The sequence below is a fragment of the Ictidomys tridecemlineatus genome, chromosome 3 (assembly GCF_052094955.1).
Source record: "Ictidomys tridecemlineatus isolate mIctTri1 chromosome 3, mIctTri1.hap1, whole genome shotgun sequence".
In the NCBI taxonomy this organism is placed as follows: Eukaryota; Metazoa; Chordata; class Mammalia; order Rodentia; family Sciuridae; genus Ictidomys; species Ictidomys tridecemlineatus.
The window spans coordinates 130,394,221-130,421,787 of record NC_135479.1 but is presented as its reverse complement, the minus strand read 5'-3'; the positions used below and the strand labels follow the sequence as shown (position 1 = coordinate 130,421,787).

General features: G+C 39.7%; 1 pseudogene across 1 annotated transcript; it reads left to right on the top strand.

Annotated features, from left to right (window-relative positions):
• The first annotated feature begins 1,642 nt into the window (after positions 1-1,642).
• Positions 1,643-27,296, top strand: LOC120884434 (peroxisomal bifunctional enzyme pseudogene; annotated as a pseudogene). The gene is made up of 7 exons (XR_013436695.1): positions 1,643-3,279; positions 14,092-14,166; positions 14,694-15,058; positions 15,478-15,597; positions 15,847-18,940; positions 21,194-21,305; positions 25,999-27,296. The product of XR_013436695.1 is annotated as a peroxisomal bifunctional enzyme pseudogene (transcript).
• Positions 27,297-27,567: the final 271 nt, after the last annotated feature.

Here is a 27,567-nt window from a genome sequence, read left to right as displayed (position 1 = left end):
CTCAATTTCAGTAGCAAGTTCTTTTCTTCAGTTGGTTTTCTTAGATTCTGAGTTGAGAGTCAAGGTACTTTAAGAAATAGATGAGGATCATGGTCTAGTGCAGCACCTACACAATGATCGGGTTTTAGTTTTTACACACCTGAGTTTTAAATTGATAAAAAAATACATCTATAAAGCGTAAAATGATGTTCAATCTCAGAAACTGCATATTTTGTCCACTTGGTGGCATCCAAATATCAAGGTATCACCTGCTTTAAAACTTGGAAATTCATATAATAGTCATGATTTTTGACAATTTAAAATTATAATCATGAAGAGTATATAGAGATATGTAAAGTTTCTTGTGATACAAAAATGTTTAAAATATAAATTTTCACAGCTAGGCATGTAGCTCAGTGGTAGAGCCTAACGCCCCTAGACAAAAAAGCTATCTTTATCTATATGCATATATACATTTATATGTATTTTATAATTTTAGCTACACAGCCCATGTATGAATGCACCCAGGAATTGCAAAAAAACAGATGGTTTTCTCCAAAATCTTCTTAAACAGTTTTGCTTGTGTTTTTTCCCAATTTCTAGCATACAATGTGTTAATTTCCCCCAAACATTTCTACATCATTTTTGCTTTTTTAATACTTTTTCAGCTGTATGTGTTTGTTTATTTTGTAGATCTTAATTGGCTTTTCTTGTGATTCTAGAATCAAGCTGTTTTCTGGATCAAATACATCTCAGAATGCCCCAGCAGCTTCACTGAGGTGTAATTTCCACACAATAAATTCATCTAAATCAAGCGTAGAGTGGTGAGTGTTGGTGACAGTTCATAATCGTGTGCCCCAGTGCCACACTGAGGTGCAGACTGTCACCCCAAGAAAGTATCCTCAAGACACTTTCCGGCAGGTCCCCTTGTCTTTCCCTTGGCCACAGGCAACCATAGACCTGCATCTTGTCGTTGTGGGGTTTTTTTTTTTATGTTTTGTAGAATTTCATGTAGATGAAATCCTGCATACAGAATATTCTATTTGCAGGTGGCCTCTTTCACTTAGTGTAATGTTTTCAATATTCATCCTGTGTCACATGTGTTAATATTTGGTTACTTTTGTGACTAAAATATATTTCATAATATGGGAAACCCAAATTGCTTTATCTGTTTATCCATTGATGGATGTTAGGTAGTTTTCACTCTGGACCTTCACCATTCTTCATAGACCTATATTATTGTTTCCCTTTGGTAAATAACTGAGAATTGTATTGCTGGTGTAAGGTAAGTGTATACTTAACTCTGAAATGCTTTTTAAACCTGATTAATGAAAAACATTCGTGATTTAAAAGTCACTGTTTTTTGTAAAGCAAACAAAAAAAAAGAGAAAAGAAAAATATGGAAATATGGGGTGTGATTAAGTTTAAATAAGTTCTTATTACATTGTTTATAACATATCCTACCATGATTAGAGCAAAGGTATTCACATTTTTGACTTACTATTTTCTATTCTTGGTAATTTACTATGGATGAATAATCATGGAAGTACATAGATTTGAGCCTCTGTCTTGATCATTGAATCTTTATCATTGTAAAGTATTAGAAACAACTCACATAACTAATTTTAGGGCATTAGTTACCTAAAAGTTATTTTCCTTTCTTTTTATGCTCCCCTAATTTCCTCTTTTTTTTTTTTGTTTTTGTTTTTAAATGTGGCTATTAGTGTGTGGTCATTGGGCAAAACAATCTTAATGAAACGATTCCATTCAGGTATTAAAACTTCCTTTTTTTTAGGAAAATTGAAAAACCCGAGAAAACATTTATAGTCTTAGGAAGAAAACACCCATATAGAAAATTCCATAAATGTCTGTCTATATGCCTGCTTCCAAAAAGGAATCACAGTGAGAAGATATAACACATTTCTTACAGATGTTGTGTTGGAGTGATGGATAATGAATAGCCTTGATTTTTTAAAATTAATACTTTCCTAATATCTGAGTCATTAAATTGAACAAATGGAAAAAGGGGGGGCCTTGCCAGTGTGCAGGGGGTGCTGTCTCATAGGGAAATGGGTTCAGGATCATTGCAGGAGACTTGGATTCTATTCTTAGCCTTTAACATGTGGACCACAACAAATCTTTTGGGAGTCTTTGGACAAAAGGAAAGTGCTCCATAAAATTGGTTTCAGGCCTCTTTCCAGGCCTCTTTCCAGGCCCAAAGGTGGTCAGGCTCCCAGGGTTTGGTCTTGTTACAACCTGAACCTTCACCCTCTTTGTTTTAAGGCTAGTGACTAGAATCTTATGGAAAACTCTAGGGCCTTTTACTATTATTTTTGAATGAGTAGCCATGTTTGAAATCCTATGATATCATGGTGCTACATTGTCACAGATAAATGCTAGAGATATAAGGTAGAGAAATAGGGCTGATCGACAAAGGACCAACTCAGAAAAATCCTACCTATACTTGCCACTTATTGTCTCACAAAATGCCTAGGTATTTTTTTTTCTTTCATTTTTTTTTAAGAGAGAGTGAGAGGGGGGGGACAGAGAAAGAGAGAGAATTTTAACATTTATTTTTTTCTTAGTTCTTGGCGGACACAACATCTTCGTTTGTATGTGGTGTTGAGGATCGAACCTGGGCCACACGCATGCTAAGCCAGCGCGCTACCGCTTGAGCCACATCCCCAGCCCATTTTCTTTCATTTTCATCTGAGGCTTTATGATTTCCCTATTTTACTATTTTCTATTCTTGGTAATTTACTATGGATGAATAATCTTTTTATGCTCCCCCGATTTCCTCTTTTTTAAAAAAAAATATTTATTTAGTTGTAGATGAACACATAGTATCTGTATGTATTTTTATGTGGTGCTGAGGATTGAACCCAGTGCCTCACACTACAAGGCAAGCACTTTACCGCTAAGCTACAGCCTCAGCCTCTTTTCCTTTGTTTTTAAATGTGACTATTAGGGGTCATTTGGCAAAACAAAATTGCCATGCTGGCAAATTTGGTATGTTTCCACAAAATATTAATACGTTAATTAGTCAATATTAAATACATATGATTCATTATAAATAAAAATATACATATGTGCAAATCTATATTTCTATGAAACTAGCGCAATTGTCTTGGCGTGGAACAATCATTCTCTAACTTGACTGTTGTCAGAATCTCTTGGATGGCTTAAAACCCATTGCAGGGCTCCACCTGTGGATTTGCATCTCTCTGGAATGCCAAGGTGACATTAATGTTGTGTTCTGGAGACCACACTTTGAGAACCACTGAGGCAGGGAACACAAAGGTAGGAATGGAGATGACTTTTCCTGATTTTGACTTTTTCCGCGTGGCATGCAAGCACTACCTATAATCTTAAAGATATTGGTCAGTCATGAAAAGTGTGGTTTAAAAGCCACATGACTTTTGTGGCATGTGAAAGATATCTCAGTTTAAATGATATATATACATATTTCGAATTCCCTTTTTCCATTTGTAAACGTATTCCATTAATTCACCCGATTCCCACACTGAAATGTTGAGCTAAAAAAAAAGGAAAAGATTAAGAAGAATTATTTATTACCTTTTGCATCCTATAGAAAAATCTATAGGAAAGGGAATTCCCAATGGTCATGGTTCTGGTGCTTTTGAAGCCATTTATGGTGGGAAAGGAGTGTAGGAGGTTAAATAACTGTAGGTTTCTCTAAAAACCTAATGCAGAATCTTGGAGAGTTGACTATGGAAGCTAATTAGCTTCATATATCTTAATAGTCTTGTTATATGAAGCCTCCCAGACTGCTGTGCCACATTAGATTTAATGAATGCAGAATTACTTGGCCAAATCAGATTGCATTGGCTCACCTGGGAAGGGGAAGGCCTTATAAAATGTCCTGTCTTTGCACTTCTATGTATCTGGCAGCCTGCTTGTTCCTGAGCTAAGAACTGAGCTCTATGTGCAGGCTTCTGGTCTAAGCTGAAAGAGAGTACTGTTCTTCAAAGACCCAGAGCCTGTCCTTCCCCAGCAGGGATGGGCCCCAGAAATGGGCAACTGGGAGCCTCAACTTGGGAAGCTGAGCTCTGTGTCTCTGTAACAAACACTAGTCCTATAGCTGTGCTGGGCTGTGTTAATCGTTTTTAACAACTCTAATTCTGCCCAAAGACTTTGGTCTATTTGTTCATTTGGATTTCGTATCTTTTAAGAACTCTCAAAGAAGCTTGGTTGTAGCTGAGTGGTAGGGTGTTTGCATAGCATGTGTGAGGCCTTGGGTTCCATCCCTAGCTCCACAAGAAATAGAAAGTAAAGTGATAAAGTGTTTTTTAAAATATTTATTTCTTAGTTATAGTTGGATGCAATATCTTTATTTTATTTTATTTATTTTTATGTAGTGCTGAGGATTGAACCCAGGGCCTGGCACATGCTAGGGGAGTGCTCTACTGCTGAGCTACTACCCCAGCCCTGATGAAGTGTCTTAATCTCTTGCTTTACCCTTACCCCTGGCAAATGACTATGTTCTTTGCACATTGTATTTCACCTGCAAGTTCAATTTTAAAAAGTTAGTGGTTTCCTTGGTCTTTCTCTTTGCTTTTGCTCTTTGTACTGAGAACATTTATTTGGTTTATATGACCCTGTCTCATTAGAAGGCTCAGTGCATGTCCACATGGATCCCCTTGAGGTATTACATATGCCCATGTGGGTGACCCGCCCTGAAGTCTGTGACCTTACAGCTGTTCTGTCCTTTGCAGAACCCCAAGGATGCACACAGCCTGCTGCTTATCAGGGTTAGAGAGGAGACAGCCCTTTGTGTCTGAGGAAAGGGTTTCACTGAATTGCATGTGAGTCTCAATAGTCTAGGCAAGGAAAATCTTTTCCTATCAGGTTAGCACAAGGGATCAGGGAAAATTATCACCTTAATTTCTTCCTTCAAAAGTATAATTCACTTATGTTTTATCAAAACTTGAATATACTTCAATCTTAGAGGACTTTATAGAGTGAAGACAAAATTAAGGCCAGGTGCAGGGGTGCCACCTATAATCCCATCTACTGGAAGGCTAAAGCAGAAGGAAGGAAAATTTGAGGCCAGCCTCAGCAACTTAAGGAGACTCTGTCTCAAAATAAACAATAAAAAAGGACTGAGATGGGCTGGGGTTGTAGCTCAGTGGTAGAGCACTTGCTTCACAGGTGTGAGGCACTGGGTTCAATTCTCTGCACCGCATATAAATAAGTAAAATAAAGGTCCATCGACAACTAAAAAAAATTTTAAAAAGAAAGGGCTGGGATGTAACTCAGTGGTAGAACACCCTGGGTTCAATCCCCAGCACCACAAAATAAAGAGAAAAAAAAAGAATTTAGAAAAAGTTAATGTGAATGAACTATGGAGAGAATTCAGTTATTAGTACACTTGAATCACTATGTAGTTCCTATTGTCCCCATTCTCCTGCACAGCTAATGTAGGCTTGCTGACATTTATCTTTTATTAGATAAGTTCCAGTGTGTGATAGTGTATTTTCTTGATTACTGTTGTGTCATAACATTATTTAAAGACTTACTAAAATCTAAAATTGATGTTAATGAACGTAGTCAGTGGAGAACAAAGTTAAAGAACACCAAGTGGATAAAGAAGAAGCATTCCAACCAACAGTGGTCTGAGTTCACAGAGTAGAATAACTCAACAATGGTCCCTGTAGACATAAAGGGGAAGTTCTGCCTGTGTTCTGTGCTAAACAACCAACAGTGGAAGAAAACAGCATCCTTCAACTACAGCCACAGAAGGAGAGAGACAGGAGACGAGGCAGGGAAAAGCTGGCTGACTGCGCCCTGACCAAACCTGTCCCATGGATGTGCTTCATTTGGCGCTAGGCTGTCCTGGACAGGAGCCTGGGAGAGCTCCCAGGATGACCACACACAGCCTGAGAGGTTCTGAGGATCCCAGGTTAACAGGATTATGTGGGTCAGAAATAATTGCTTCATTCCATTAAGCAGGCTTTTCTTTTCTGGTTGGTTTGCTCATTTTCTCCCTTTTATTCTTTCCAATTTCTGGCCTCAGACAAACTTGCCAGACCCTGCAGCTGTCCCAGAGGCAGTGGCTGACATACACCCTGCTCTTGGACCTCCTGGAGGGATAGCTCAAAACAACTGTTAAAAATTGTTTTAAAAATTGTCCTGCTCAGCCAGGCATGGTGGTACACACCTGTAATCCCAGCTGTTCAGGAGTCTGAGGCAGGAGGATCGTGAGTTCAAAGCCAGCCTCAGCAAAAGCGAGGCACTGAGCAACTCAGTGAGACTTGTCTCTAAATAAAATACAAAATAGGGATGAAGATGTGGCTCAGTAGTCGAGTGCCCCTGAGTTCAGTCCTCAGTACCAAAAAAAAAAAAAAAAAAAAATCCAGGCCCCACCCTTAAGGATCTTAACTGAGTCTTGGTGGGCCCCAGGCCATTTGAATGTCTTCAACTCTTGAAAGGAATCAAGAGTGACTGTGCTTTGAGAGGCAGCCTCAGGCATCGTGGGAGCAGCAGCAGTGTGGCAGGACAGAGCTCCAGCTCTGGGACATCCAGACCCATCTGCCCTGTTCCATAGAGAGGGTTATGCCAGCAGTAGGTTCAGGTCACAATGCAGAGAGCTGGGCCTCTTTCCTCATCCACTTGCTCTCTATACACGTGTCCTCCCCTTCCAGCTCTCCCCACTGTCCACTCTTGCCTCCCTTCTAGGCCACCAGTGAATGGAGCCAGTGGACTGTAGGCCATCCATTCTTTTCTGCTGAGCTTGCCTCCCCCTCAACACTGAGGACTGGGCTAACTCACTGGACAGTTGAGCAAGTAATCTGTGGGTCTCTTGGGTACAGTTCACTTGTCTCCAAAGCAGCAGGGTCAGCAGGGCCCTCATGCTAATAACCACTGTCTTTGCTCCTCTCCTGAGTGCTGCTCTTACCATGTGGGACATCATTCATTGAAAAGCATTCTTCTCAACACTGCAGATATTCAAGTATTAGGAAATAGTCTTGCCTCGTAGCTTACAGCAAGGGATGAGATTACATAATGCCCATGTGCACATGATGACATCCAGACCAGGCTCCCTCCCTGGGGACACATGTTCACACATGGTGCCAGAGTCATAGGTCTTTCTGTAATGGGAGGTTTTCTATGTATGAAGCTAAGACATACATTTTTTCATACAATGATTTATTCTTGAGACAGCAGCACTTTTAGAAAATAGTTTTTGTAATAGCTGAAGTTTTGATAACCATAATATAGTACACATTTATTAGTTTATGCAAACTTTTGAATCATCTATTGGATTATTTAATAAAATATAGAATCATAGTGTTCTGAATAGATATTTCTATTTAGTAAATGTGGACAGTGTTTATATTTTATACTATTAAATATGTGTATCCAGGAGCATGAGGTCCGTCTTTATTAAAGTTATTAAAGTGTAATCTTTTTAAAAAATTTTTTTAGATGTTGATGGACCTTTATTTTATTCATTTATTTATATGTGATGCTGAGAATTGAACCCAGTGCCTCACACATACCGGGCCCCAGCCTTAAGGTGTGGTCTTATGTTCTTCTATAAAATGTTATAGTTTTCTTCTGAAAGGTCTTGCACTGCTCTTGATTTTTCATTTCTAGATATAATTTTAGAACTTCTGTGAGGCATAATTTGCTATCTATAGTTCTGCAAACATCTCCTTATATCAATTTTAAAACTTGCTCACTTCCCAAAAAGTTCTTTCATGCCCATTATAGCTAAATTCCATCCTAAAATCTAGGCAACCTCCTTCCGTCTCTACAGATTTGCCTTTTCTGGACATTTCATATCAGTGGCACCATCCCATATATAATCTCTGGCTTCTTTCAGTGAGCATGATGTTCGGAGGCTCACGTGTGTTGTAGTGTTTATCAGTAGTTTGCTCCTTTTTTTAATGCTGAATAGTATTCTGGTGTGGCTATACCACACTTTTTTTTTTAATCCATTCAACAGTTGATGAATATCTGAATCAGCTTTTCATCTCTGTGACAAAAATAGCTGACAAGAACCATTTAGAGGAGGAAGGGTTTATTACAGCTCTGGTTTCAGAGGTTTAGACCATGGTGGGCCAGCTACATTGCTGTGGTCCTAGATGAAGCAGAACATCAAGTTCTGAGGTCACGGTGAAGCAAAGCTGCTCATATGACATCTGGGAAGCAGAGAGAGCTTGAGGCACAAGAGACAAAGTACAACCCCCACAGTCACACTGCAGGGACTACTTCCCACCTGCCTACAGTGACCACCAGTACAGAAGTCCTTTCAAATTAATAATTCATCAAGTGGATTAACCCACGTATTAGTTACAGTTCTCATAACCTAATCATTTCATCTCTAAATATTTCTGCATTGTCTCAAACATGAGCTTTCAGGGAACACCTTATATCCAAACCGTGACAGTGGACATTTGGGTTGTTTCCGACTTCTACTGTGAATAATGTTGCTATGAGTGTTTGTACACACATTTTATGGAGACAGATGCTTCCATTTCTCTGGGTGGCAGATTTCTAGGAGTAAAAATCCTGAGTTGAACAATAATTTTAAGAAACTGTCAAACAGTTTTCCAATGTGATATACTGTTTTACAACTTCACAAGCAATGTACGAGGTTTCAAGTTTCTTTACTTGCTTATAAACCCTGGGTACTGATGTCATTTTATTATCACCATTCTAGTTGGTCTGTAAGTGCATAACAATTTACCCTCAAACTTGGTGACTTAAGATAAAACAATTGTAAAACAATTTCTGTGGATCAGGAATCAGGTCTGATTAGCCAGGCTCTCTAACTATAGATTTTTTTCCCCCTTCTTTGTGATGCTGGGGATTGAACACAGGGTCTCATGCTTGCTAGGCAAGTGCCCTAACACTGATATACATCTCTTCCTGGTTGTAGGACTTGGTACAATGCTTTAATCCAGATTTGGATTGTAGCCCTAGGCTGTAGCTGTCCTCATCCCAGGGATAACTGGGGGAGGATCTTCCTAGCTTGGTTGGATTCCATTCCTTTTGTGCTTTTGGACCAAGAGCCTCAGTTCCTCCCTCACTATGGGCTGAGGTCACCCTCAGTTCTTTGCCACATGGCTTCTCCACAGGGCCACTTACATCCTGTCACTGTAAGCAAATGAGTGAGCAAGAGATGGGCAAGACTACAACCAGAGCTTGTTGGTAACCCAGTCTCAGAAATGACGACCTATTATTTGAGGCTGTCGGCATTCATTGTAATTTTAACGTGCATTTCCCTTATGACTGCTGATGTTGAACTTATTTTTTTTGTTCTAATTTTTTTTTAATTTTGCCTAATTAGTTATGCATGACAGTAGAATGCATTTTGACACACTGTACACAAATGGAGTAAAATGTCTCATTCCTCTGGCTATACATGGTGTATAATTACCTGTCAGGTAATTATGACATGTAATAGGGTAATAATGTCTGTCTCATTCTACCATTCTTCCCACCCGCACAACCCCTCCCTTACCCTCACTACCCTCTGCCCAATCCAAGTTTCCTCTATTCTTCCCTACTCCCCCGCCGTTATGGATCAGCATCCATTTATCAGAGAAAACCTTCAGCCTTTGGTGTTTGGGGTTTGGCTTATTTTGCGTAGCCTGATATTCTCCAGCTCCACCCATTTACCTGCAAATGTCATAATTTCTTTCTTTAAGGCTGAGTAATATTCCATTGTCTATGTATACCAAAGTTTCTTTATCTATTTGTCTATTGAAGGGAACCTAGGTTGGTTCCATAGTTTAACTATTGTGAGTTGAGCTGCTATAAACATTGATGTGTCTGTGTCACTGTAGGATGGTGATTTTAAGTCCTTTGGGTGTAAACCGAGGAGTGGGATAGCTGGGTCAAATGGTGGTTCCATTCCAAGTTTTCTGATGAATCTCCATACTGCTTTCCTGAGTGGTTGCACCAATTTGCAGTGCCACCAGCAATGTATGAGTGTGCCTTTCCACTACATCCTCACCAACACTTATTATTGCTTGTAGTCTTGATAATTGCCATTCTGACTGAAATGAGATGAAATCTTAGAGAAGTTTTGATTTGCATTTCTCTAATTGCTAGAGATGTTGAACATTTTTTCATATATTTGTTGCTTAATTGTATTTCTTCTTCTGTGAAGTGTCTGTTCAATTGACTGGGTTATTTGTTTTTTTCATGTTAAGTTTTTTGGGTTCTTTTTATATCCTGGAGACTAATGCTCTATCTGAGGTGCATGTGGTTAAGATTTTTTTTTCCCATTCTGTAGGCTCTCCATGTTATTAATTGTCTCCTTTGTTGAGAAGAAGCTTTTTAGTTTTAATCCATCCCATTTACTGATTCTTGCGTTTACTTTTTGCACTTTGGGAGTCTTGTTAAGGAATTCAGTGCCTTAGATGATATGGTGGAGATTTGGGCCTACTTTTTCTTCTATTAGGCTCAGGGTCTCGGTTCTAGTGCCAGAGTTTTGATGCACTTTGAGTTGATTTTTGTGCAGGGTGAGAGGGGTTTAATTTCATTTTGCTACAAATGGATTTCCAGATTTCCTAGCACCATTTGTTGAAGAGGCTATCCTTTCTCCAGTGTATGTTTTTGGTGCCTTTGTCTAGTATGAGATAACTGTATTTATGTGGGTTTGTCTCTGTGTCTTCTATTCTAAAGACTATGCCGTTTGTCTTGATGTGTACCATTGGTCTACATGTCTATTTTGCTGTCAATACCATGCCATTTTTGTTTCTATTGCTCTGTAGAATAATTTAAGGTCTGGTATTGTGATGCCTCCTGCTTCACTCTTCTTGCTGAGGATTGTTTTGGCTATTCTGGGTCTCTTATTTTTCCAAACGAATTTCATGATTGCTTTCTCTAGTTCTATGAAAAATGTCATTGGGATTTTTTTAAACAAATACAACTTTTTAATATACCTTTATTTTATTTATTCATTTTTATGTGGTGCCAAGGATTGAACCCAGTGCCTCACACATGCTAGGCAAGCTCTACCACTGAGCCACAACCCCAGCCCCATCATTGAGATTTTAATAGGAATGCATTAAATCTGTATAATGTTTTTGATAGTGTGGCCATTTTAACAATATTAATTCTATCCCAAAACATGGAAGATCTTTTAATTTTCTAAGGTCTTCTTCAATTTCTGTCTTTAGTGTTCCACAGTTTTCATTGCAGAGGTCTTTCCCCTCTTTTGTTAGTTGATTCCCAAGTACATTTTTTTGAGGCTATTGTGAATGGGGCAGTTTTCCTAATTTCTCTTGTAGTGAATTTATCACTGATATATAGAAATTCATTTGATTTATGAGTATTGATTTTATATCCTGCTACTTTGCTGAATTCATTTATTAGATGCAGAAGTTTTCTGGTGAATTTTTTTTTTTGATCTTCTAAATATAGAATCATGTTGTTGGCAAATAGGGATAGTTAGAGTTCTTCTTTTCCTATTTGTATCTCTTTAATTTCTTTCTTCTAATTGCTCTGGTTAGAGTTTTAAGGACTATGTTGAATAGAAGTGGTGAAAGAGGGCATCCCTGTCTTATTCCAGTCTTTAGAGAGAATGCTTTCAATTTTTCTGCATTTAGAATGATGTTGGATTTGGGTTTAGCATATATAGCTTTTACAATGTGGAGGTATGGTTCTACTATCCCTAATTTTTCTAGTGTTTTGAACATGAAAGGGTGCTATATTTTCTCAAATGCTTTTTCTGCATCTATTGAGATGATTATATGATTCTTGTCTTTAACTCTATTGATGTGATAAATTACGTTTACTAACTTCCGTATGTTGAACCAACCTTGCATCCCTGGGATGAAACCCACTTGATCATGGTGCACTGTCTTTTTAGTATGTTTTTGTATGTGATTTTCTAGAATTTTATTGAGAATTGTTGCATTGATGTTCATCAGGGATATTGGTTAGAAGTTTTCTTTCCTTGATGTGGACAAAGAGGGAACAGAAGTAGTGTGGGATGTGATGTTTATGAGGGAGAAAGAGAGAAGATAGAGGTAAAAATTTATAGTGAGAGCAAAGGAGGAATTAATAGAGGTTGGCTGTTATCATGAGAGAAGTGAGAAAGAGAATACAGGGAGACAGATAAGTGAGGGAAAAATATATACAGATTTTAAAAAAAACTATAAAGTCCCCAGTCTTCAGCTTTCCACAGGTGTGCCCACGACACCCAGCTGCAATCTCATGGACCTGGGCTTCAGATTCCCTGGCTCTGCCTTCCTGCAGTCCCAAGATCTCAATGCCATTCCAACTTGCAGAAAGACCACCAGGGATGCACTCACTTAAAGGAGAGACCCTGCAAAGAGGCAGTAAGATGGTGACCGCTAGCACACCCAGCAGAAAGACCTCAGGTGCAACCAGGCCTGCGGGTACCCTAACAATAGATCTCCAGGCCCTGGCCAGTGTCCCCAACTAAGATGGCTGGGCTATGATATGGTGGTGGCAAATCTGTAGGCCCCTTGGCTCTGGACTCCCAGGCCCTGGTAGATGTCCCAAAATGGTGGTGGCTGCATGTAACCAAACCTGCAGGTACCCTGACAATGGACTTCCAGGCAGCAGTGAGCAGCGGGCCATCTGTGGTCATCAGGAGCGTAATCCGATGGTGAATGGCAGGCGATTGAGGTGGGCAAACAGGGCAAAGAGTGGGGATCGGCAGGTAGCAACGGCTGCCTCACAGAGAAACAGTATTTCCTCTGCTTGAATCTCAAGTCACAGAGTGACAAGGTATTTTTTTTATACTTTCATTTTATTTATTTATTTTTATGTAATGCTGAAGATTGAACCCAGTACCTCGTATGTGCTAGGCAAGTGCTCTAGCCCTGAGCTACAACCCTAGCCCAATGTTGAGCTTCTATCACATGTTTATTAACCACTTGCATATCATACCCTTGTGGATATGTATGTGCTCAAGTTTTTGCCCCTTAAAGAAATTGAGTTGTATGCCTTGTTGGTTTGTGTTCTAAAAGTTCTTTGCATATTCTGATTAGAAGTTCCTTATAAGATATTTGATGTGCAAGTTGTATTGGTTTTCTACTGCTCTAATAACAAATCTAGCACTTCAAATGCAGAGCCATATTATCTTACAGTTCCATAGGTAGAAGTCTGGTAGAGGTCTCACTGGACTAAAATCCAGCTATTGGCTGCCACACTCAGTTCTGGAAGTTCTGAGGAGGACTGCTTTCCTGATCCTTTGAGTTGTTGGTGGAATTGAGTTCCTTGCATTAAAGGACCAAGTTCCTGAGGTTCTTGCTGTGTGTAAACTGGTGGGTTCCTGACTTCCAGAAGCCACTACATCCTTGGTCCTTGGTCTCTTCTCTCATATGAAAGCTACAGCATTGCCAGCAGGTCTGGACCCTCTCATGGCATATCTCTGACTCTCCTTGGTTGTTGAATTTCTCCCATCAGAGTTGTGATTATATTTGCCCACCCAGATAACAGAGGGTAATTTCCCCTTCTCAATACCTTTAACCTTAATTCCACCTAGAAACTCCATTTTCCAGGTAAGTTTACCTGTTTACAGTTTCTAGGGATTGGGACATGGACATTTAGTGAATGGCACTATGTTCTCCACCACACTAATACTTTCTCCCACACTGTGGCTTTTCATGTCATTTTCTTAATGGTGTCCTTTGAAGTAGGAAAGTCTTTAATTTTATTTTGTTCAATTTATTGATTATATTTATTTTATAAAATAAATTGTGCTTCTGGAGTTATATTTAAGAATTTAGTACTTAACCCAACATCATAAAGATACTACTCTGTTTCTTGCAGAAATTGTTATAGTTTTAGTTATTCAATGGATTTATGATCTACTTTGATTTAGTTATATGAATGGTGCTAGGTATGATATGAGTTTAATTAATTAATCTTATTTGCATATGGATAATCAGTTATCCCAACCATTTGTTCAAAAGACTCTCCTTTCCCCCATTGAACTTTCTTTCTGTATTGAAAATCAATTAGCCATAATTGGATTTATTGATGAGCTGTCAATTCTCTTCCATTGATATGTATGCCTACCCTTCCATTAATATCACACTGTATTCTTTTATAGGTGTTTTTAAATAACTTTGTTTATTTTTTTAATGTGGTGCTGAGGATCCAACCAAGTGCCTCACAAGGACTAGGCAAGGACTCTACCCCGGAGCCACAACCACAGCCCCTCTTTTACAGGTGTTTTAAAATTTAGTTATACTTAGTAATGGAGTTAAGATTATTTTAAACATCAGATATTAACTCAGAACTTTTTTGTTTAGATTCATTGACAGATTAATACAGAATCTATGAAAAACTTGTCCTGGCCATAAGTAAAAATAAAACACAATTTTAATGCATAAACATACTTAAATAACATAGTTGCCTCAGATCTCTTAAATTCTATTTTATATGACTAAGTTATAACATGACATAACTTAGTCATATAAAATTAGATTTTGGTTTTAGCTGTAAATGGACACAATACCTTAATTTTATTTTATTTTATTTTTTATTTTTATGTGGTACCAGGGATCAAACCCAGTGCCTCATGCATGCTAGGCAAGCATTACCACTGAGCCACAACCCTGGCCCATGAAAGAGATTTTTATGTTAGTATTCTAAATATCTTGAAGATAGTATTTACTTTGGCACTTTAAATTGAAACTGGTTATCATTGGTGTTTTTATATAATCCTAATCCCTTCATATAATATCATTTCCAAGGTTCCAATCTCATTTATTTCTTTGGATCAACTCTATAATCCTGCATATTCTTGAACAAGCCAGTTCTGAACTTGCCCAACATGGACATCATTTTCAGAGAAGCATTAATGGAGATATGGAAACAGCACCCTGGGTGCCTGGCTCAGGAGACTCTTGTCTGTGCTGTCCAGGCCTTTGTGAAGTATCCCTAAGAAGTGGGCATCAAGGAGGAAAAGGAACTATTTCAGTACCTTCGGGGATCAGGGCAGGCTACAGCCCTGCAATATGCTTTCATTGCTGAAAAGAATATGAATAAGTGGTCCACTCCCTCTGAGGCCTCGTGGAAACCAGCATCAGCATGACCCCTCTCCTCAGTTGGTGTCTTGGTAAGCATATGGGGCCATTCGTGGGCTTCTCCAAATGCGTGCATGTCAAGAGCTAACTTTTACTTCAGGACACCATGTATCAGGTTCTGTGCTCAACCTGTTTCTTCTATTAGCTCTAGTAATTCTCACCCAATTCATGAACTCCTTTCATTTTATGTGTGACACCTAGAGATGCTAACTTTTTCAATGCTGACTTACAGATGTGACCTTGGGTCTCTGCCTCCATACTGTGGGCACTTTTCACTCCTCCTCTAACCCTTCCCTGTACGAATCTCTCACTCCTGGGTTTCTGAAGTGATTGTAATTTGTAGCAAATTTCAAGCATGGCCTTTCAATTTTTTTTTTTAAGAATGAGAGAGAGAGAGAGAGAGAGAGAGAGAGAGAGAGAGAGAGAGAGAATTTTTATTTATTTTTTTTAGTTTTTGGTGGACACAACATCTTTGAATGTGGTGCTGAGGATCGAATCCAGGCCTCATGCATGCCAGGCGAGCACGCTACCACTTGAGACGCATTCCCAGCCCGGCCTTTCAATTTTTTCAGTTAAGTATTTGGAATCAATTCTCTCATCTTTCTGGTCCCTGGATGCAATCATACCTCCTAGCTCAAAACCACCATCACTTTGTGGTATAGTCATCCACTGCTCCCATGTGCCCACTAGAAAGCTCTGACATCCATTTGTGTCCTTGAATTAGTCTTTTAAAATGCCACATTGCCATAGAAACTGTGGTCCAATAAGTTAGTTTCTAATTCCCCTGAAACATTCATTTTCTCCTTCACTATCTCTGCAGGCTTGGGAACCATGGGCCGAGGCATTGCCATTTCTTTGCAAGGGTCAAGATACCTGTGATGGCTATAGAATCATACCAAAATCAGCTCAAATCTCAGAGAGGGTAACTTCCGTCTTGGAAAAGGAAGCATCCAAAATGCAGTAGAATGGCCAGCCTTGGTCAGGACCAAAACTCAGGTTCAGTTCATTTATGAAGGAGCTTGCTAGAGTAGACTTATTATGAAGCAGTATTTGAGGATATGGAGCTGAAGAAACGAGTCTTTGCTGAACTGTCAGCCGTGTGCAAGCCTGAAGCATTTTTGTGCACCAATACTTCAGCCCTGGACATGGATGAGATGGCTTCTGCCACCAATCGACCACACTTGATTATTGGCACACGCTTCTTCTCACCACCTCATGTAAAGAAGTTGTTAGAGATTATTCCTAGCCAACACTCTTCCCCCACCACCATTGCCACTGTTATGAACTTAGCTAAAAAGATTAAAAAGATTGGCGTAGTAGTAGGCAACTGCCATGGCTTTGTTGATAATCGAATGCTGGTCCCTTATTTTGACCAGACATATTTCTTGGTAGAAGAAGGTAGCAAGCCAGAGGAGGTAGATCAGGTGCTGGAGAAGATTGGTTTTAAAATGGGAACCTTTCCAGGGTCTGACATTGCTGGGTTGGATGGGGGTTGGAAAGTTCACCAGGAACAAGGTCTTACTGGACCCACATTGCCTCCTGGTACTCCTGTCCGAAAGCGGGGTACTAGAAGATACTGCCCAATTCCTGATATGCTCTGTGAATCAGGACGCTATGGGCAGAAGACAGGGCGGGGGTGGTATCAGTATGACAAGCCATTGGGAAAGGTTCACAAACCTGATCCCTGGCTTTCCAAATTTCTGTCACAGTACAGAGAAACCCATCATATTGAACCCCGTGTCATTAGCCAGGATGAGATCCTTGAGCGCTGCTTGTATGCACCCATCAATGAAGGGTTCCGTATCTTGGGAGAAGGGATGGCTGCTGGCCCAGAGCACACTGATGCCATCTACTTGAATGGGTATGGCTGGCCAAGGCACAAGGGTGGGCCCATGTTCTATGCTTCCACAATTGGGTTGCCCACAGTTCTGGAGAAGTTGCAGAAGTACTACAGGCAGAATCCTGATATTCCCCAACTGGAGCCCAGTGACTACCTAAAAAAGCTGGCTTCCCAGGGAAACCCTCCTCTGAAAGAATGGCAAAGCTTGGCAGGGCCCCCCAGCAGTAAATTGTGATCCAGGCTGTGCCTCCCATGCTGGCATCGGGTAAATGCTACTAAATTTCAGTGAAATTGGATTTTTAAAATCCCGAATAAGATTACTCTGAAATGCAAAGCAAAGGAAATAATCGGTTAGTTAAACCTTGTCTTTGGGTCTTTTGCTTGTTCATTCTACTGGAGGAAATCTTTAGGAATATGCTTTGTATGCCTCTGAATGTATTCCTTTCAAATAAATCCCATGAATGAAGTATGTTAATATAATACCACAATAGCTGATGAGGGAGCCTTAGGAATATGTTGAGGTTCCCAAGTGCTTTGATTGTTGGAGAAATTTGTCAACAATTAATAAATAACAATTACAGTGAGTCAAATTCATTTTGACCCTTTAGCCTCATATACTTAGTATTGATGGCAAATCCCATGGGTCATCCTTGCACACACAGTCACTGAGCACCTCCTGAGTAGATGGCAGACCTAGAGCCCAGAGGGTGTTATAGCAGCATGGGAGCCTGTGTTGAAATTGGGTCCTTAACCTCAGAGGTGGGCTAGAGATGGTTGGCAGGGTAGAGTCAGCAGTGAGGATCTCTAGGAGGGGGACATGGAACACTGCCCAAGGACAAGCAGATTACTAGCCAGAAAGAGGCCTGGCACCACTGGAAATTGGTGAGGGCACCAAGTACTTGGGACCTAAATGGGACATCCCAGAGCAGCTTGGCAAGTCATGTTTCTGGGATGACTTCTGTCCAAGGCTCAGTTTCCTGTGCAAAGCTGTTGTTGCTGCTTGCAAGGGGCTCAGCGATGTTTGTTTATTCCGCAAGACACAGAGCATCCGCAACCTGGTCTTTATGGTCTTTTCTATTCAAGGAGGAGTAACAGAAAGACTAAGTTGTTAACTTAGTTTAAGAAGGGATCTTAATGAACATCCAGCCTTTAAGGATTTCTTAATTCTTCAACAGTATCACAATGCCACTTTTCCTGTCAAGACAAAAGTTTGCAAATTCACATCTGGAAGTGGTTCAATCAAAAAACATCTAACATTATCTCAAAAGACAAATTTGCATCGTTTTGTTGAAACTAAGTATTTTTCTCTTGACTTTTTGCCTTGTGTGGTTAAAAGTTAAGGCACTAACAAACACAAAAACCTGTAAAAAATATTGACAGCAGAATTACTTTTAATAGCCAAAAACTGGGTACAACCTACATGTGCATTAACTGATGACTGGATAAACAAGATGTGGTATCTCCACACAGTAGACTGTTATGCAGCTATAAAAAAGAATGAAGTCCTGATGTCTGCTACAAAATGATGATCCTTTAATACATTATGCTAAGTAAAAGAGCCAGTCACAAAAGACCACCAATTGTATGAACATTCATATGGAATGTCCTTCGTAGGCAAATCTCTAAAGACAGAAATCAGATTAGTTGTTGCCTAAGGTCAGAATTGTTGGTGGATATAGAAAGGGAAATGATGACTAATAGTTACAGAATTTCTTTTTGGTTTGATGACAATGTTCTAAAAGTATTGTGCTGTGGATTGTAGAACTGGGAGGAACCTTAAAATAAAACCATTGGGTTGTATAATTTCAAGAGATAAGTTGTTTTACGTGTGAATTATATCTCAATAAAGTAATTAATAAACAAAGGGTGCTGAAGTTGATGTCCTTCAGAGTGTTGTAAATAAACTGTTTCACAAAAGTTTTGCCTGTGAATCCGCATTTATCAGGAGTCCTAATCCTCCAGGTGTGGTGGTGTCAACCTGCAGTCCCTGTTAGAAGGAAGGCTGAAGTAGGGGGATTGCTTGAGCCCAAGAGTTCAAGGGCAACCTGGCAAGACCCCCATCTCAAACAAACAGGTAAGAAGTCCTGGTAGAAAAATGTCAAACAAATAAAATATAAATTTTCTGTTGTTAAAAAAGTACCAAGGACTTATATTTAATTGCAATTTAATTTTAGAGTATTTTTGAGACATATTCTATTAAACTTTATATAATTTGGGTTTTTTTTATTAAAAGCTTTCATGAGAAAGCTTTTTAAACATAACAACTTTGTCTCTAAACTGACTTGTTTTCAAGTTAATGTAGACAAAAACGCATCACATTTTCTTCTTCAAGTCTTGAGTAGATTTTGAGTTCTTAAGTCTTATTTTCTCCTTACTTTAGTCTCTAGTTTGAGGTTTTGAAACTAGAGGAACTATGAACAGGTTTTATGAGTCATTAGCCCCTGAAATTTTATGATAGTTTGTGCATATGTATCCAATTGCATTTCCCGAAAAAGTTCCCATGTATTGCATCATGTTCTCAAAAGTGTCTTTGACCTAATAAAAGTTAAGGACTAATACTATAGAAAATGGGAAGAACAAATATTCTTTTTTAAAAAATATATATTCTTAGTTGTAAATGGACACAATATCTTTATTTTATTTATTTTTATGTGGTGCTGAGGATCGAACCCAATGCCTCACATGTGCTAGGCGAATGCTCTACCACTGAGCCACAACCCCAGCCTCTGTATTCTTTACATCAGAGGAAGCAAAACTAATTCTAATTTGTTGGATCTTCCCTATAGCAGTATTTAATATGATGAAGGCTTTCAGGATATCCTGTCCTGTCCTTGGAAATGCACTGATTTAAAAGGCTGATTTGGTTGTTGCTAATCATTTTAAAACTATCTGTGAGAAAGCCATCTTTAAGGGAGAAAAAAACCTTCCTGAATGACTTTTTAACAAATGTGTTCTAATTAATCGCAGTGGATTCTATAGAGAACAGTATATTGGAAACACCCTTGAACTTGTGACTCCTGCTTTAAAGATGAGACTAATGATACATCTCAAATCAGTAAAACCATTTGGCAACTGCAGTTTGCTACAGTTCATTCATTTCCAGCAGAAGCAGGTGTATGGGAGAGATAAGTGAAGCATGTTATTTCTAGAGTAGCAACCTATAGTCCTGGAATTTCTAGAGTCTTACACTAGTCTTTAAAATAGATAGCTAGAAATCAGAAATGTTGCAGGCTCACTAGATTATCTGAACCCTTTTGGTAATCATCAGTGAGATTACTTGATGTCTCTGAATAGAGAGAGGTTTCTGCAAGAACGGTCTCTGACTGTTCTTGGGACTGTCAGTGCCACCTGCTCATCTTGTCCGTTTATGCATATTTTGAATTGAACAGACAAGTTACATGGCATCCAGGCAGGACAGCAGTATCAAACCACTCCGGGGGAGACCAGTCCTACTGGACACCAATGGGTTGTCATTCAGATGAAAAACGTGAATGCTAATCCACAGCACTGTACAATACCCAGGGTTGTCCAGGACTCTGTGAGGAGCCTTCATGTCCAAAACTCTCCTATTGGTTGCTGTGGATTTCATTCTAAACAAAAGTTGTTTGACATTGTGATGGGAAAATCTCCATTTAGATTGGGTTTCCAACAGGATCCATTTTTAGGAAGGGAAAATATCTTGTTTGTTCTTTTTAGTATTTCTTCTTTAGCACCCTGAGAGGGAATGAACAGAGCTTTCAATTCTTGTTCCAAGGATTCCAGTACATTTTCGTTATAGTGTTTATTTGTTGTCTTTTACCCATTTTAAATAGCTTGTCAGAATGAGGTCCCAAGAGCATCTTGTAAGATGATCTGAGCAGAGCTGATAGAATCTGTCTTGTGCACGTTCTCACTACGCTGAAGTTATTCCATCTTCTCTAAGCAAGTTGCTAATTCTAGCCAAAACATGATGTCTTTAGGAGAAGGTCATAACAAAACCTCTCCAACCAAATCATAAATGCACTTGGATTTCCAGAGCCAGCCAAGACCTGGAGAACCGTTGATTTGTAAATTTTGGCAGAGACCATTGGCTTCTACCCAGGATTTTACTTCTACTCTAGTAATAAATATCCCATTATTTGAGCATATAGTTGTCCAAAATACACAATATATGTGCCAATTTCTATTACATTAAATTGTGGACATGTGACTACATTCTAGACACTACATTCTAGATTTGGGGATCTCCTGTGATAGCTTTGGGAAGCTCCCTTAACAATAAGATGATGTGTATTCTTTACCCATTTCTGTTTTTGCTCTCTAATCCATCTTCATGCCTGGTACACAGATGTGATGGCTGGAGTTCCACCTGTTGTACTGGCCCATGAAGACAAAGGCCATGCCCCAGAATAGAGAGCACCAAAGAGTTTGGAACACTGAAGACTTCAGGGAGCACAGCTGTGAGTCCAAATAGCTTTCCTACAGTCATTTAGGTGAGAAAGATCCAGTGCCTATCATGGTGAGGAGGGTGTCACTGTAGGTCTTCAGTTGTAGCCTACCTGAATCTACACTAATGCAAGTGGGATCCAGGAATTAGTGGCAGGGAGTCTTTTTGTTTTTGTTTTCTTGGTGCTATAGGTAATTCTGATGCACTGGCCATTTTGAGACTTTAATCTTATGAAACAATTTCTTCCTTTAAATTTGTTTTTTTTTGTCAATTGTGTTTTTTCAACTTGATGTTAAATTGCTCATTTTAAAAAATATTATGCATATAATTCTTGTAGGCAGTTGGTGGAGCAGTCCACTATGAACCTGAGAGTAAAACTGTATCCACATTTAGTAGGAAAAAATCTCCGAGGCATACTTGAACCTCAAATTGCCCACTACACACTAAGAGAGAAAAGCACTCACAGTGAAAGTGCATTATCAGAGAGATGGTCAACAATGTCACAATGGGAAAGAAGAGCAATCGGAAAAGCAGTACCTCTTAGCCAGGACCAAAGGGGACATACCAAATCTGGGAACACCAACCTGCTCACTAGATCAGAGATCTCTAAAAGGGGGACCCCAAGGAAATGTGAAAAATGATCCAGAGAAGTGCAGGCAGAAAATATTGGAACTGCTCTTTCTACTTATTTTCATCTAAAAATAAGAAACCAATCTTCACTAATGTTTTGTGTTGCCCTCACTGCGTTGCATCTTGCAAGGTCACATATCAGGAATGAGGTGTTCTGAGGGAAGACGGCAAGACTAAAGTACAGACAGGTTGAGAGTGGCCACCTCCTCCTTCATCTGATTTCAGCATATGGAGAAATATTGCAAAATTATATGCGCTGGGGTGACTGGATTTCCATACAAAATTATTTAATATAACTGAACCCTCACAACAGATTCCTTGAAATAAAGAACAATTGAGGATAGATAATTCAAACAAAGGGGAACCCCGGAGGCAGTGGCCAAGCTGGCACTTCTCATCTCAGCATGTAGCTAGCTATGTTGCAAGGTAGAATGATTCAGTCAATCTGGCAAGAAATTATCCAAAAAGTCTTGATATTATCTGGACTATTAGAAATATCCATTCCTACCTACCATTCATGGTGATGTTTGTTCTAGTGTGCTGTCTTGTGATATTAACTAACAATATGAAACCATCACCTATTACCAAAACATTTTAATAGATTGTTTAGTTCATCATCTCATCATTTCTAAACTTCTTTTGACGACGTTTTATCATGTGAATGTACAATTTGTAAATTAATAATCATCCTATAATTAGAGGTATACATTACAAATTATGTAATGTGTTACCAGATCCTTTCTCAGGAATGGAAGATTTTATTTTTTCCTCCCTCCTGCTAGAAGTGCTGCCAGAAGATGGCATTCTTTGGAAGTTTCCTTGCTCAAAATCACACTTTCTTCCGGGGTTAGCTGGCATTTAAAGACTGCTCAACAGTGGAGTTTATTTGTACCTGATCTCCTTGCCCCAACTCTGAAGGGCTGGCATAGCTTTAGAGCTCCCCGTGACGGTTCCTGGGCTGAGGTCTTCATGGGTACTGCATTGCAACTCAACTTCTCCCTCTCTTTGCTCCTGCTTTCCTGTCACAGGAGTTGATGTGAAGATCACTCACTGCACACCCAGTGGTTGGTTGGTATCCTGGGATTCAGTGTTGGTCTCTGGTGAAAATTGTACATTCAGCAACCAGATCATCTTTGGTGAGAGGGATCCCATTCTGTTGGTTTACCTGTAGTCCTGCCCCTTCTGGTGATCACCTTCACATCTTTTATTATATTTCTCTGGTGCAGCCATGGCCCCCAGCAATAGCCATCTGATGCCATGTAATTACAACTTTCTATAAACCTTTCAAATGCCTGACATATTGCCCTCATTACCTTCTACTGGTATCCCATCCCAACTTCTCCCTGGTAAAACTTTTATAGTTCAACTTTTATAGTTATAGCATGCCAGGGACTATAAATACTCCACCAGTGGTGATTACTGGTTGACTGGTTAGTGAACCAATTACCAAATTCTATTTAGAGTTTACTTCCTAGAATCATTTTTGTTAGCAACTATCATAGACCTAGTTCTCCAGGAATAGCTCCCTACAACCATGCCTACTGTGTGCATGGGCCATTCATGACAGCTCTAAGATGGGAAATGAGAGTGAATGCTGGCAATAGCTATCCCACCCACTCTATCTACCAAGTTGTCTCTTCATATTTTGTGGTGGATGTTTCCTGGAGGTCACTGACATTTGACACACAACTTTTCACCCTTCATTCCCACTTCCATAGGTCCATCTCTCAATTCCCCACTCCTTAGTGCTCTCTATCCTCAAGTCTTCCTCCTTTAACACCCTGACCAACCATCCAAGGTTTTTGACATCACCCATATATTCTTACCTCCAGCCACTTTTCTAAGCCAAATACTCTTTTCTTCTACCATCTTTCATGGAAGTTCTAGCATTTCTACTTCACTAAGTGCATGTGCCTTCATTTCCTCTAAGTTTCCAATAGTCAACCCAGCAGTGTCTTAACAATGTCTCCTGGAGTGATAAGATATGGAATCCTGTATCATAATGAATGTTTCCGTATTGTAAACTCTACCTACCAAGGTTTATGTTCTGAGCCCTCAATCTAGCATCTTCAGGGTAGGGTCCCATGCTATTCTCCTGGCTTTGGGCAGCTACATGTTGGCTACTTCATACAGCTCTTTAAGGGCATAGTCCCTTTTCTCCTTTAGTAGTTTTGGCACTTCTCTGAAAGATTATTTTGGGACATAACTGTAAGTATTGTTCTGGTAGTCAGGGTGGCAGGTAGGGATATTTCCTGAGCTAGATGTGTGTTGCCTTGCAAGACAGAAGCCTCTGAACTAGCTTTTTTTTTTTTTTTAAATTATTTGTTCTTTTTAGTTATACATGACAGTAGAATGCATTTTGATATGTCATGCATACCTGGAATAGAACTTCCCATTTGAATTAGCTTTGAGCAAGGAGAGGCACATCAGTGTTGAGCAATGGGGCCAGGCCACCTGAAAAGGCCCAAAGCATTCAGGGAATCTCAGAATTTGAGATTTTAAAATTAATTGATCCAAGTGTCCCCAAGTCTTCAATAATCAAGGTCCTAAGCTACACATAGTAAACTTGCCATGAGCATTCAACCTTCTCTGGAATTCCATTTCCCTTATAATTAAGTCCTGTGTCTGATTCCTCTGCTTTATCTCTTCTGTGACTATAAGAGGCGATTCTTTTATAAGTTGCTGGAGAAGTTATCTGATGTTCACAGTTCCTCTTACATTGGTAATTAATCACCTTCACACCTTTTATTATATTTCTCTAGTGCAGCCATGGCCCCCAGCAATAGCCATCTGATGCCATGTAATTACAATTTTCTATAAACCTTTCAAATGCCTGACATATTGCCCTCATTACCTTCTACTGATATCCCATCCCAACTTCTCCCTGGTAAAACTTTTATAGTTCAACTTTTATAGTTACAGCATGCCAGGGACTATGAATACTCCACTTACTACCAGTGGTGATTACTGGTTGACTGGTTAGTGAATCAGTTACCAAATTCTATTTAGAGTTTACTTCCTAGAATCATTTTTGTTAGCAACTATCATAGACCTAGTTCTCCAGGAAAGACTCCAAGATGGAGATATCCATGTCCAACATCCACTGGTGAATGGTCTGCTGGTGAATGCTCTGGAGAACAACATCTGTAAGGAAGTGAAGAAAGCAGGATTGAACTGTGATGTGACACAAGGGAAGTTCCACTGAATCCATTGGCAGGTTTGAGGCTGAGGCTAGGCATTTGATCCCCACTTTGATTTGCTTTTGGATATGAGTTGCCCCTAAGGAGAACAATGGCCTGGGACACCACTCCAGCTAAAATCGGTGTCTTTAGAGGAGCTCAGGCCCTTCCTTCTTCCAGGAACTCCTAGCAGCCAGGAGAGTCAGTGCCTTAATGCTGATGGGGAGAGTCGAGTTGGTTCTGCATTGGGCACCAGCATTGCTCTCAATGTACTTGTATGTTTTTGTCATCTACTTCCTGATATCTCTTATCTTCTGGACTCTCATCTCTCTCTGGCATCTCACTTTGTCTCCCTCAACTCTCCAGTTCTGTCCCCCAAATCCTCTGGAATTCACAATTTGTATCAGCAACACATTCTCTAGTTTCAAAATGTTCCCTGAACATTCCTTCATCTTGGCAAAAATTCTTAATGTGTTTAAAGGAGCCTCCAATGGATAGCTTCATCAGCCAGCTTCTGAATCAATTGAGAGATAAAACAAAAAGTAACTATGAGGGCTAAAATGCTACCTTTATTAGCAATAGAGCCAGGTAGGAGGGTGTGGTCTTAGGTATGTTAACCCTATCTACTTCATAACATTGCTCCAGAGAACTAGATGAGAACTAGAGGCCTGGATGATAACAGCGCTGGACCACACATACAGCCCCATCTTTTATGAAGCCCTCAGTTCAGAAGCACTATAAATCTGGAATGGCCCCACAGACCCATATGTTAGAGATTTGGTGCCTATCTTGGTTCTATGTGGAAGTGATAGAAATTTTAAGAGGAAGGTCGTTAGGGTCACCCCTTTGAAGGGAATATGGAGACCCAATGTCTTCCTTTCTTCTTTTTTTCCCCAGACACAAGAGGAGTAGTTTTGCTGTGCTGTGGACTGTACCTGCCATGATGTGCTGCCTTATCACAGGCCCCAAAGCAACAGGATCAACTGATCATGGACTGAAACCTCAAAAACTGTGAACCAAAATGAACATTTTCTCATTAAGTTGATTATTTCAGGCATTTATAATAACAGCACAAAGCTCATTAACAAAAGTAGTTTTCAATAATTTTCTTATCGCATGGAGATTACTGGGGACCCTATTTAGAAATGGGTGATACACAGGCTTAATTAGTAGAAGGAAGAAGAGGAGGAAGAGAGGAGAAGAAGAGGAGGAGGAAGAGGAAGATAAAGAGGAGGAGGTCCTTAGCTCTGCATTTTTTTCATAGCACAATTACTGTCTGACATATTATATATTCATTTGTTTATTTACTTATTCCCTATGTCCCTCTCCACAGATGTAAGCTCCTTGAAAACAAGCTGTTATGGCTTGTACATAAGTTGTCTGTCAAAAGCTCCTGTGTTGATGCAGGAGTATTCAGAGGTGAAATGATTAGATTATGACAGCTGTCGCATAGTCAGTCCATCTGTTTGAATGGACTGACTGGGTGGTAACATAGGCAGATGGTGCGTGGCTGAAGGAGGTGGATTAATGGGGGTGTTCCCTGGAAGGGTGTCTTTCTGTCTCCTCTTCTCTTCCTGTCTCCCCTCCCCACCTTGTCCTCCTTCTCCTTTCTGGCAGCCATGTTCCCAGCCCTCTACCTCTTCCTCCATACCCTTCTGCCATGATGCTCCTCCTCACCTGACTCAGCCATGGAATCAGCAGGCCATGAACTAAACCTCTGAAACCTTGAGCCCGAAATATACTTTTCCTCCTCTAAGTTGGTCCTGTCGGGTATTTTGTTAAACAGCAACAAAACCTAACTTGCATACAGGAATTTTGAGGAGGCCCCACTGTGCAATCATTAGGACTCTGGACTTTGAAAGCAGGCATTTTGAATGTTTTACTTGCTGTTGTGTCTGGAATGGAAACCAGTGCCTGAACATAGGAGATGCTCAATATAATGCGTTGAACAAATAAAAACCTTAGTTTACCCCTTATCTTAAGACTAGCCATTCTAAAACATCACACTTCATGTTCTCCATACTGAGAATTAGCTCAGGCTATCTTAGGAACTCTAGAGGAAGGCTATAGAAATATTGCCTATCCACTGTCTCAAAACTACCTATCACAGCTTAACATATGGTAATAGAGAAGTTAAATTTCTATTAGTATCCTAATTTTTGACTTGTCTACCTATTCCTAACTATAGATTCCAAATAATGTTTTTCCTAATGTGTGGCTTATGTAAAGAAATTACAAAGAGGGCTGGGGATGTGACTCAAGTGGTAGCGCGCTCGCCTGGCATGCGTGCGGCCTGGGTTCGATCCTCAGCACCACATACAAACAGAGATGTTGTGTCGGCCGAAAAACTAAAAAATAAATGTTAAAAATTCTCTCTCTCTCTCTCTCCTTCTCTCTTTCTCTCTCACTCTTTCTTTTAAAAAAAGAAATTACAAAGAATGAAAAGACTATTAATTTTGTATAATA